Genomic DNA, 11,200 nt, shown 5'->3' on the forward strand with positions numbered 1-11,200 from the left:
ACAAGATGACAAATATACCTGACACCATTTGTGTCATCGTCATCATCATCATCATCATTATCATCATCATCATCATTATCATAATAATATTGTTGTTGTTATTATTTATATTATTAGTATACATTATTATTATGCTGGTATTATAATTATTATTATTCTTGTCATTATCACCATCATCATCATTGTCATTATTATTATTATTTTTTTTTTTATTGTTTTAATAATATATGTTTAAAAATCAATGTAGGATAATAAAAAATAAATCGAAAAAATATAATTTCAAACTTCACTATGGGTGCATTATTTATATCTCAACTAACGTCCGTTTTATTGCACATAAAAATGGAACATTTTCTTTTACTATGCAAATTAAACGAGAAGACGCTGCCAGAAAGACAGGAAACTGTTAAAAAGCAGACACGGCGGAGCGGGGGGGGGGGGGGGGGGGGGGGGGGGGGGTATTTTGGGTGCTATAGCCCCCCATTAATTCTGAATCAAAATTATTATTGGTTTTAAATCTTAAGGCAGAGATAACGTTTACTTCGGGACATCTAGTTTTCAAACTTTTAGGTGGGAGCATACCCCTGAACCCCTTAGGCACTTTGCTTTGCACCCTCGATCTCAGTCAGCTCCTATAGGTACTGCATACATGTATAGTGTATTCTGTGTGTAGAATACGTGCCATAGACTGGTTGTCATTTGCGTCCTTGTGCCATACTAATTTCAATACACTTTGTCACTTGCTTCTTTTCACGACAGCCGTGAAGGGAATTTGACGGCCATGGAGGGGATTTGATGGCCGTGGAAGGGATTTGACGGACGTGCAAGGGATCTGATGACCGATGAGGAGATTTGACGCCTGTGCAAGGGATCTGATGACCGATGAGGGGATTTGACGGCCGTGCAAGGGATCTGATGACCGATGAGGGGATTTGACGGCCGTGGAGGTTATTAGATGGCCTTGGAGGACATTTGGCAGCCGTGGAGGGGAGTTGATGGCCTAGGATGAGAGTTGACGGCCGTGGTGGGGAGTGGAGGGGAGTTGACGGTCGTGGTGGGGAGTTGACGGCCGTGGAGGGGAGTTGATAGCTGTGGTGGAGAGTTGACAGCCGTGGTGTTGAGTTGACAGCCATAGAGGAGATTTGGTTTTGTTTGGTGATTGTCATACGTCCTCGAGCATCATTGTGCCAGTTGTTTGATGTTTACCGAAATGTAACTTACTTCCTCCCCACCTGCCACACACCCCCCACACACCCCCCATCACTACTTGAGGTCTCACTACACAGATATCATCTGCCATTGAAACCCATGTTAAACTGCCCAACTTCAAGTGAAGATTGCCCATAGAACGGGTTCTCGTTGGCACCAACAACATACACCATTGCGAACATACATTATATAAGCATTTATTTTCACTGCAAAATTGAGAACATTTCCGTCTCAGTTTTTTGCTATATGACCGCATCTGGCTGTAGTACCGGTCCGAACAGGTGGTTCATTAATCGATTCACTCCGGCTGTCACGTGCACTATATACCCATGTCCCAAAAGGTCGATGCACAATATTACAAAATAACATAGGCAAAATACAGCCAGAAGGCTTACCATTAAACATACATATTGTTTTAATTCTTCACCATTTACTAGAAGTGAATATGTGAACCATAACATGTGTCACAATTAGGAACTATAGTGGACCGTGATGAATGAACTCTCACCCGGAAGTGATCTGTGTAGTGAGACCTGAGGACGAAAATTAACGGGATTTCGTTTCTTATTCTATATAAATATAGTTTAAAATGTGACTTGTGCCCCTATCCGTCACCAGAGTCTGTCACTATGATTTATCTGAATTTTAAACCGGGAAACGTGTTCCCGAGTGCATGACAATTATATGTACATATCTGTCGATTCAATGGCGAGAACATTTACATTGAATACGCCAGTAGTTGACATCGAAGACTCGAATTGACAAACGCGCATATCATTGAACAAGCTCTCAGGTTTGAGTTCCATTGCACGTCGCTTTGTTTTTCTGTGTATTTGAATCAGAAGTTCTGATTTATCTGGCTAAATCAAAACAAAGGAATCTAGATAAAACTTTTAACTTTACTTTCCGCTATATTAATGATCTTCTATAATTCCATTGATTTCCCTGCAAGAGTTGGAAATAAAGGAAACATCTGAAGGTATTAAATCAGCTTTATACCTCAACCTATGCACATAGATTCTAACCAGACGCCAAAGCGAGATGTATGTCAACAGGAATGACATCAACTTTACAATAATCAATGTTCCCTTTATGTCGAGTAATATACCTTCTGCTCCAGCTGTTGGTGTCTGTATATCACAGCTTTTAAGAAACGTTGGGGCATGCTCATTGTTATTTCCATGTGCACACACACACACAGTCACACACATGCACACACACACAATCACAAACACACACATAAACACACGCGCACACAGTCACACACACACGCACGCACACACACACAGACACAGAGACACGAGGAGACACACATGTATATACACACACGCATACACACATGTATACACCACACATACACAAATATATACACACACACATATGCATACACACATATATACACATACACACACGTGCACATACAAACACACGCACATACATACACACATATACACACGTACACACGCATACACATACACACAAACACGTGCACACACACCAACAAACAGATGTACACACATACACATACACACACATACACACACACACACACACATACAACTATATTATCGGGAAGGTAACTGTTACTGACATTCAGTGCCACATTACATCTCTGTATTTTATACAGGCATCACTACTCTAGTAGTGAACTATATTTGGTCTCTGATACCACGTGTTCCCTTATTTCTTTCCATCTCTGTATTATATACAGGCATCACTACTCTAGAACTATATTTGGTCTCTAATACCACGTGTTCCCTTATTTCTTTCCATCCCTGTAGTATATACAGGCATCACTACTCCAGAACTAAATTTGGTCTCTGCTACCACGTGTTCCCTCATTTCTTTCCATCTCTGTAGTATATACAGGCATCACTACTCTAGAACTAAATTTGGTCTCTGATACCACGTGTTCCCTTATTTCTTTCCATCTCTGTATTATATACAGGCATCACTACTTTAGAACTATATTTGCTCTCTGATACCACGTGTTTCCTTATTTCTTTCCAACTATGTATTATATACAGGCGTCACTACGCTAGAACTAAATTTGGTCTCTGATACCACGTGTTCCCTTATTTCTTTCCATCAGTATCTGTAATCTAATACACAAGGCCTGTTTAACAGTTTCTCATTGTTCTGACCGCTTCTCCTCATTTGATGTGAACTGCCGGCCATATTTCGCAGGATCTTTTTATGAATTCCATAAATACAACTGTAATGGAGGTCGCCATCTTTGTTACTTAACGCGTCAGTGACTATCTACGCGGCAGTCGTATATTTGCAGAAATCCCAGTGGAAGGCCTCCCACTCCATCTAAACGTTCCCGGCTATCTGATATCTGACGTCTAACCCTATCTTTACCGTGTACCTTGACTTATTCATCTGAACATCTTGTGCATTTTAACTGTGTACTTTATGGCAGTAGGCTGCGCTCATCACGTGCATCGATATCGCCGGTGGAGCAGGACATGATCAGTTTTCACGAACACCTGATATCATCACCGATTATACAGTGATTCATGCGTGCACGCCATCACAGCTGTATATTATGCTCCATTGCCTTCTATCCTGTGAATTTGTGGGGTTTATAAGGATAGTCTCGGGAGTGGCAGTCATCTTGCGGTAGGTGCACGAGGGATGATACATCCTGTGAGGGATCTCCAAGACGAGTGGCGGTCCTCCTATGGACGAGCACGTGACAGTGGATCACCTCTTTGCCTAAAACATACTTCTACTCCGTGTTGTGCAGAGATACGATTTTGTCATTCAGGTTTACATCTAATAACAATTTCACAGCTCATGACGTGAGACGTGGTAACAGTGCACACTGTATTATTGAAATAAAGTTTGTTTTGTTCAACGACATCGCTAGAGCACATCGATTTATTAATCATCGGCTACTGGACGTTAAACATTTGGTAATTGTGACATATAGTCTTACAGAGGAAACCCGCTACATTATTCCATTTGTAGCAAGGGATCGTTTATATGCACCATCCCACAGTTAAGATAACAAATACCACGGCCTTTGAGATGCCTGCCGTGGTGCACTGGCTGAAAAGAGAAATAGCCCAATGGGTCCACCGACAGTTATGTAATCGTGTAATCGTTTATTGCAAACCATGTGGGCAATATATATATATATATATATATATATATATATATATATATATATATATTATATTATATGAGTGTCCATGACAGACGATGTTTACGACACGAGTGCCTAAATTATCATATTTCCCGAGCGAGAGCGATGGAAATGCAATAATTTAGGCACGAGTGTCGTAAACATCGTCTGTCATGGACATGAATGTAATATTCTGTTTATTACTGTAGAACTGTCTTGCTAAATGAACATTCCAGTCATTGTTTACAAACTAACGTTTCCTTAACGGCGGAGTAAAGTTTGTGATGTCTTGAAAACCAAACCACAACCTGTTCTAAAGTTACGTGATATTTATCCGCCCATAAGTAAAGAGTACACATGTATCAACAGCTATAAATTGTAAAGTATGTGTATACGAAAAAGCAAACAAATACACAGTAATTGAAATAATTAGTTTTGATTTTGAATGATGTCAGTATTCCAATGACGTCACTTTGCATCTCCTTACAATAGCTATAAATTGGGTACATGACGTTTCCGTTTTAAGAATGCTTTTTTTGAACATTATTAACGCACCTGAATGTGTTTGAAGAAAATCTTGTAATTAAAACATTGTACCTTTTACTAAATATGGCTTTCCAAGTGAAATTACGGTAAGATATGCTACATTTATTATGTACAAAGCCAACACAAGGGTGCGAAAAGTGACTCGTCAACCTTAGTATAGATTTCTAACAGTTGTGAACGTTATTTTCATAATTAAGTGTTTGATGTGTCACGACTACATCGTAATATAATACAAGTTATCATAAATAATCAATTAATGTTTTATTAAATTAATTAAAAACACGTATTTGTCATAACGGTATATGATCAGCTTACACTCGAAATAAAAATGTATTAATGAAGAAAATAGTATCTGTGAAATGTCGCGCCAGCCAATCAGAAAGAAATGTACTCTTACAACAGCCAATCGTTAAACGACAATGTCAGGAGGACATACCATTTAGTTATGACATACGAGGGAAATCGTACGATAAATATGACCCTCGTTATGCTGTACCTCGTAGGTAATACATATATATATATATATATATATATGTATATATAAATATATGTACATGTCTGTGTGTGCGTGTGTGTGTGTGTGTGTGTGCATGTGTGTGTGTATATATATATATATATATATATATATATATATATATATCTGTGTGAGTGTGTGTGTGTCCCGAAAATTACTTCACTGAACCCATTGCATAGACATTATATGCCCACGTGTTACTGCAATAGAAAGAAGCCGCATCGCCGCGTCAATTCTGGAAATGTTGTCTGAGACTGACTTTTTCCCGGCCTTATATAAAAAAGAATTAAAAACTATATTACTTAATGACACTCAACACATTGTATCTGTAATTAGGGTTCTATGGCGTCGGACATAAAGTATGGTTATTAACCACACATATAATGAGAGAGGAAACCCGCTGTGGGCTACTTTTCAATTAACAGTAAGAGATCGTTTTTATGCATTATTTTACAAACAGTATAGTACATTATCACGGCCTTTGTTACACCAGTTGTGGAACACTGAATGGAACTAGGACTAGTCCAATACGCCCACCGACAAGACAAGACAAGATAAGACTTTATTTACACGCAGGTCGTTGCACAATGGAATAGTAGGAATATATGGAATATATACATAAACATTTTGTTATATACACGTGACAAGATGATTGACAGTAAATGCATTAATTACAATGCATATACATATACACAAACAATCACACATATCAATATATTATGTAATAATATAGATATTTAATACAGATATACGGGTATCCAAGTATTTATAAACGAATAAATCATTAAACGTATATATGGTGCAATATATAATGGTACTATTTTATTAAATATTTTTTGTTTTGATGGTGTTTGTCAAAGGGCGTTTGAACTAATTAATTATTATATTTATGAAACATGCTAATTTCTTTAGGGTACCAATTCGTTTATTCTCCATTAGTTTTCTTTCTTTCTTTCCTGCCCACCCCCGTTATATCAAATGCTTTGGTATAAACTGTCTTGTCTTTTGTGGGGTGAATATAAAAGATCCTTCGCTGCGATAAATGTAGCGGGTTTCCTCTGAAGAGAACATGGTAAAATGAGTAAACGTCTCACAGTAACCAATGATTGATAAAGCTTTGTACTCTTGTAGTGTCATTAACAATTGTATCAATAACTTCCTGATTGGACCTTCCTTCTTCATATAATAGACGACATCTCCCCAGCCAATATTGTCTGTGTAATCGGTTCGTTTTCAGTTTATGTATTTAATACGATTGCATCTAGAAACTAAAACTAAAAGGTCAACTACGATAAAATCGTTCTCTCAAAATATCGATTCGGGTGAAGGAAATTATTTCAAAGATAGTTCCTTATCAGATTGATTTTTTCTCAGGCCGTTTCACTTCATAACTGATAAATAATTCACGTTTTTATATGTATATAAACCCACACGTCCATCGTGTCTTTCAAACGGATGTACTGGAGAATGTGAAAAAAAGCTGATTACAGACGGTGGTTACCGATACGATATGACACACGCACAGGAAAGAGGTAAGCCATGGAGTCCATTGGCAAGGCCCTGAATTTGGTATATCATGGTGTTTTTTATAGTCGTATGTCTGTAGTTAATAAATTAATGTGATAGACGTTAGTAGCGGGGTTATTTTCTGAATATCACTCTGTAAACACAGTGAATTACACACATTTCTTTCTGATTTGCTGGCACGACATTTCACAGATACTATTTTCTTCATTAATACATTTTTATTTCGAGTGTAAGCTGATCATATACCATTATGACAAATACGTGTTTTTAATTAATTTAATAAAACATTAATTGATTATTTATGATAACTTGTATTATATTATGATGTAGTCGTGACACATCAAACACTTAATTAACAAAATAACGTTCACAACTGTTAGAAATCTATACTAAGGTCGACGAGTCACTTTTCGCACCCTTGTTTTGGCTTTGTACATAATAAATGTAGCATATCTTACCGTAATTTCACTTGAAAGCCATATTTAGTAAAAGGTAAAATGTTTTAATTACAAGATTTTCTTCAAACACATTCAGGTGCGTTAATAATGTTCAAAAAAAGCATTCTTAAAACGAAAACGTCATGTACCCGATTTATAGTTATTGTAAGGAGATGCAAAGTGACGTCATTGGAATACTGACGTCATTCAAATTCAAAACTAATTATTTCAATTACTGTGTATTTGTTTGCTTTTTCGTATACACATACTTTACAATTTATAGCTGTTGATACATGTGTACTCTTTACTTATGGGCGGATAAATATCACGTAACTTTAAAACAGGTTGTGGTTTGGTTTTCAAGACATCACAGACTTTACTCCGCCGTTAAGGAAATGTTAGTTTGTAAACAATGACTGGAATGTTCATTTAGCAAGACAGTTCTATGGTAATAAACAGAATATTACATTCATGTCCATGACAGACGATGTTTAAGACACTCGTGCCTAAATTATCATATTTCCCTTGCTCTCGCTCGGGAAATATGATAATTTAGGCACTCGTGTCGTAAACATCGTCTGTCATGGACACTCATATAATATAATATCATATATATATATATATATATATATATATATATATATTGCCCACATGGTTTGCAATAAACGATTACACGATTACATAACTGTCGGTGGACCCATTGGGCTATTTCTCTTTTCAGCCAGTGCACCACGGCAGGCATCTCAAAGGCCGTGGTATTTGCTATCTTATCTGTGGGATGGTGCATATAAACGATCCCTTGCTACAAATGGAATAATGTAGCAGGTTTCCTCTGTAAGACTATATGTCACAATTACCAAATGTTTAACGTCCAGTAGCCGATGATTAATAAATCGATGTGCTCTAGCGATGTCGTTAAACAAAACAAACTTTATTTCAATAATACAGTGTGCACTGTTGCCACGTCTCACGTCATGAGCTGTGAAATTGTTATTAGATGTAAACCTGAATGACAAAATCGTATCTCTGCACAAAAACGGAGTAGAAGTATGTTTTACGCACAGAGGTGATCCACTGTCACGTGCTCGTCCATAGGAGGACCGCCACTTGTCTTGGAGATCCCTCACAGGATGTATCATCCCTCGTGCACCTACCGCAAGATGACTGCCACTCCCGAGACTATCCTTATAAACCATCGTTGGAAATCATCGATGCACCTGATGATCGCAGCCTACTGCCATAAAGTACACAGTTAAAATGCACAAGATGTTCAGATGAAAAAGTCAAGGTACACGGTAAAGATAGGGTCAGACGTCAGATATCAGATAGCCGGGAACGTTTAGATGGAGTGGAAGGCCTTCCACTGGGATTTCTGCAAATATACGACTGCCGCGTAGATAGTCACTGACGCGTTAAGTAACAAAGATGGCGACCTCCATTACAGTTGTATTTATGGAATTCATAAAAAGATCCTGTGAAATATGGCCGGCAGTTCACATCAAATGAGGAGAAGCGGTCAGAACAATGAGAAACTGTTAAACAGGCCTTGTGTATTAGATTACAGATACTGATGCAAAGAAATAAGGGAACACGTGGTATCAGAGACCAAATTTAGTTCTAGCGTAGTGACGCCTGTATATAATACATAGTTGGAAAGAAATAAGGGAACACGTGGTATCAGAGACCAAATATAGTTCTGGAGTAGTGACGCCTGTATATAATACAGAGATGGAAAGAAATAAGGGAACACGTGGTATCAGAGACCAAATTTAGTTCTAGAGAAGTGATGCCTGTATATACTACAGACATAGAAAGAAATAAGGGAGCACGTGGTATCAGAGACCAAATTTAGTTCTCGAGTAGTGATGCCTGTATATAATACAGGGATAGAAAGAAATAAGGGAACACGTGGTATCAGAGACCAAATATAGTTCATTACTAGAGTAGTGATGCCAGTATAAAATACAGAGATGTAATGTGGCACTGAATGTCAGTAACAGTTACCTTCCCGATAATATAGTTGTGTGTATGTATGCGTGTGGGTGTGTGTGTGTGTATGTGTGTACGTATGTGTGTGTATATATGTGTATGTATGTGAGTGTGTGTATGTGTGCGTGTGTGTGTATGCGTATCTGTGTGTGTATATATATATGTGTATGTGTGTGTGTGGATGTGTGTGTGGTGTATACATGTGTGTCTCCTTGTGTCTCTGTGTGTGCGTGTGTGTGTGTGACTGTGTGTGTTTGTGTGACTGTGTGTGCGCGTGTGTTTATGTGTGTGTGAGATTGTGTGTGCGTCCATGTGTATGACTGTGTGTGTGTATGTGCACATGGAAATAACAATGAGCATGCCCCAACGTTTTTTAAAAGCTGTGATATACAGACACCAACAGCTTGAGCAGAAGGTATATTACTCGACATAAAGGGAACATTGATTATTGTAAAGTTGATGTCATTCCTGTTGACATACATCTCAGTTTGGCGTCTGGTTAGAATCTGTGCATAGGTTGAGGTATAAAGCTGATTTAATACCTTCAGATGTTTCCTTTATTTCCAACTCGCGGGGAAATCAATGGAATTATAGAAGATCATTAATATAGCAGAAAGTAAAGTTAAACGTTTTATCTAGATTCCTTTGTTTTGATTTAGCCAGATTAGTCAGAACTTCTGATTCAAATACACAGAAAAACAAAGTGACGTGCAATGGAACTCAAACCTGAGAGCTTGTTCAATGATATGCGCGTTTGTCAATTCGAGTCTTCGATGTCAACTACTGGCGTATTCAATGTAAATGTTCTCGACATTGAATCGACAAATGTGTACATATAATTGTCATGCACTCGGGAACACGTTTCCCGGTTTAAAGTTCAGATAAATCATCGTGACAGACTCTGGTGAGGGGTAGGGGCACAAGTCACATTTTTAACTATATTTATATAGTGATGGGGTGTGTGTGGGGGTGTGTGTGGGGTGTGTGTGTGTGTGGCGAATGGGGAGGAAGTAAGTTACATTTCGGTAAAAATCAAACAACTGGCACAATGATGCTCGAGGACGTATGACAATCACGAAACAAAACCAAATCTCCTCTACGACTGTAAACTCTCCACCACGGCTGTCAACTCTCCACCACAGCTATCAACTCCCCTCCACGGCCGGCAACTCCCCACCACGACCGTCAACTCCCCACCACGGCCGTCAACTCTCCTCCACGGCCGTCAAATCCCCTCCTAGGCCATCAACTCCCCTCCACGGCTGCCAAATCTCCTCCAAGGCCATCTAATAACCTCCACGGCCGTCAAATCCCCTCATCGGTCATCAGATCCCTTGCACAGCCGTCAAATCCCCTCATCGGTCATCAGATCCCTTGCACGGTCGTCAAATCCCATCATCGGTCATCATATCCCTTGCACGGCCGTCAAATCTCCTCCACGGCTGTCAAATCCCTTCCACGGCCATCAAATCCCCTCCATGGCCGTCGAATTCCCTTCACGGCTGTCGCGAAAAGAAGCAAGTGACAAAGCGTATTGAAATATGTATGGCACAAGGACGCAAATGACAACCAGTCTATGGCACGTATTCTACACACAGAATACACTATACATGTATGCAGTACCTATAGGAGCTGACTGAGATCGAGGGTGCAAAGCAAAGTGCCTAGGGGGTTCAGGGGTATGCTCCCACCTAAAAGTTTGAAAACTAGATGTCCCGAAGTAAACGTTATCTCTGCCTTAAGATTTATAACCAATAATAATTTTGATTCAGAATTAATGGGGGGGGGGGGGGGGAAAGCTATAGCACCCAAAAATACCCCCCCCCCCTCCCATCCGCCGTGTCT

Source organism: Gigantopelta aegis, chromosome 1 (assembly GCF_016097555.1).
Source record: "Gigantopelta aegis isolate Gae_Host chromosome 1, Gae_host_genome, whole genome shotgun sequence".
In the NCBI taxonomy this organism is placed as follows: Eukaryota; Metazoa; Mollusca; class Gastropoda; order Neomphalida; family Peltospiridae; genus Gigantopelta; species Gigantopelta aegis.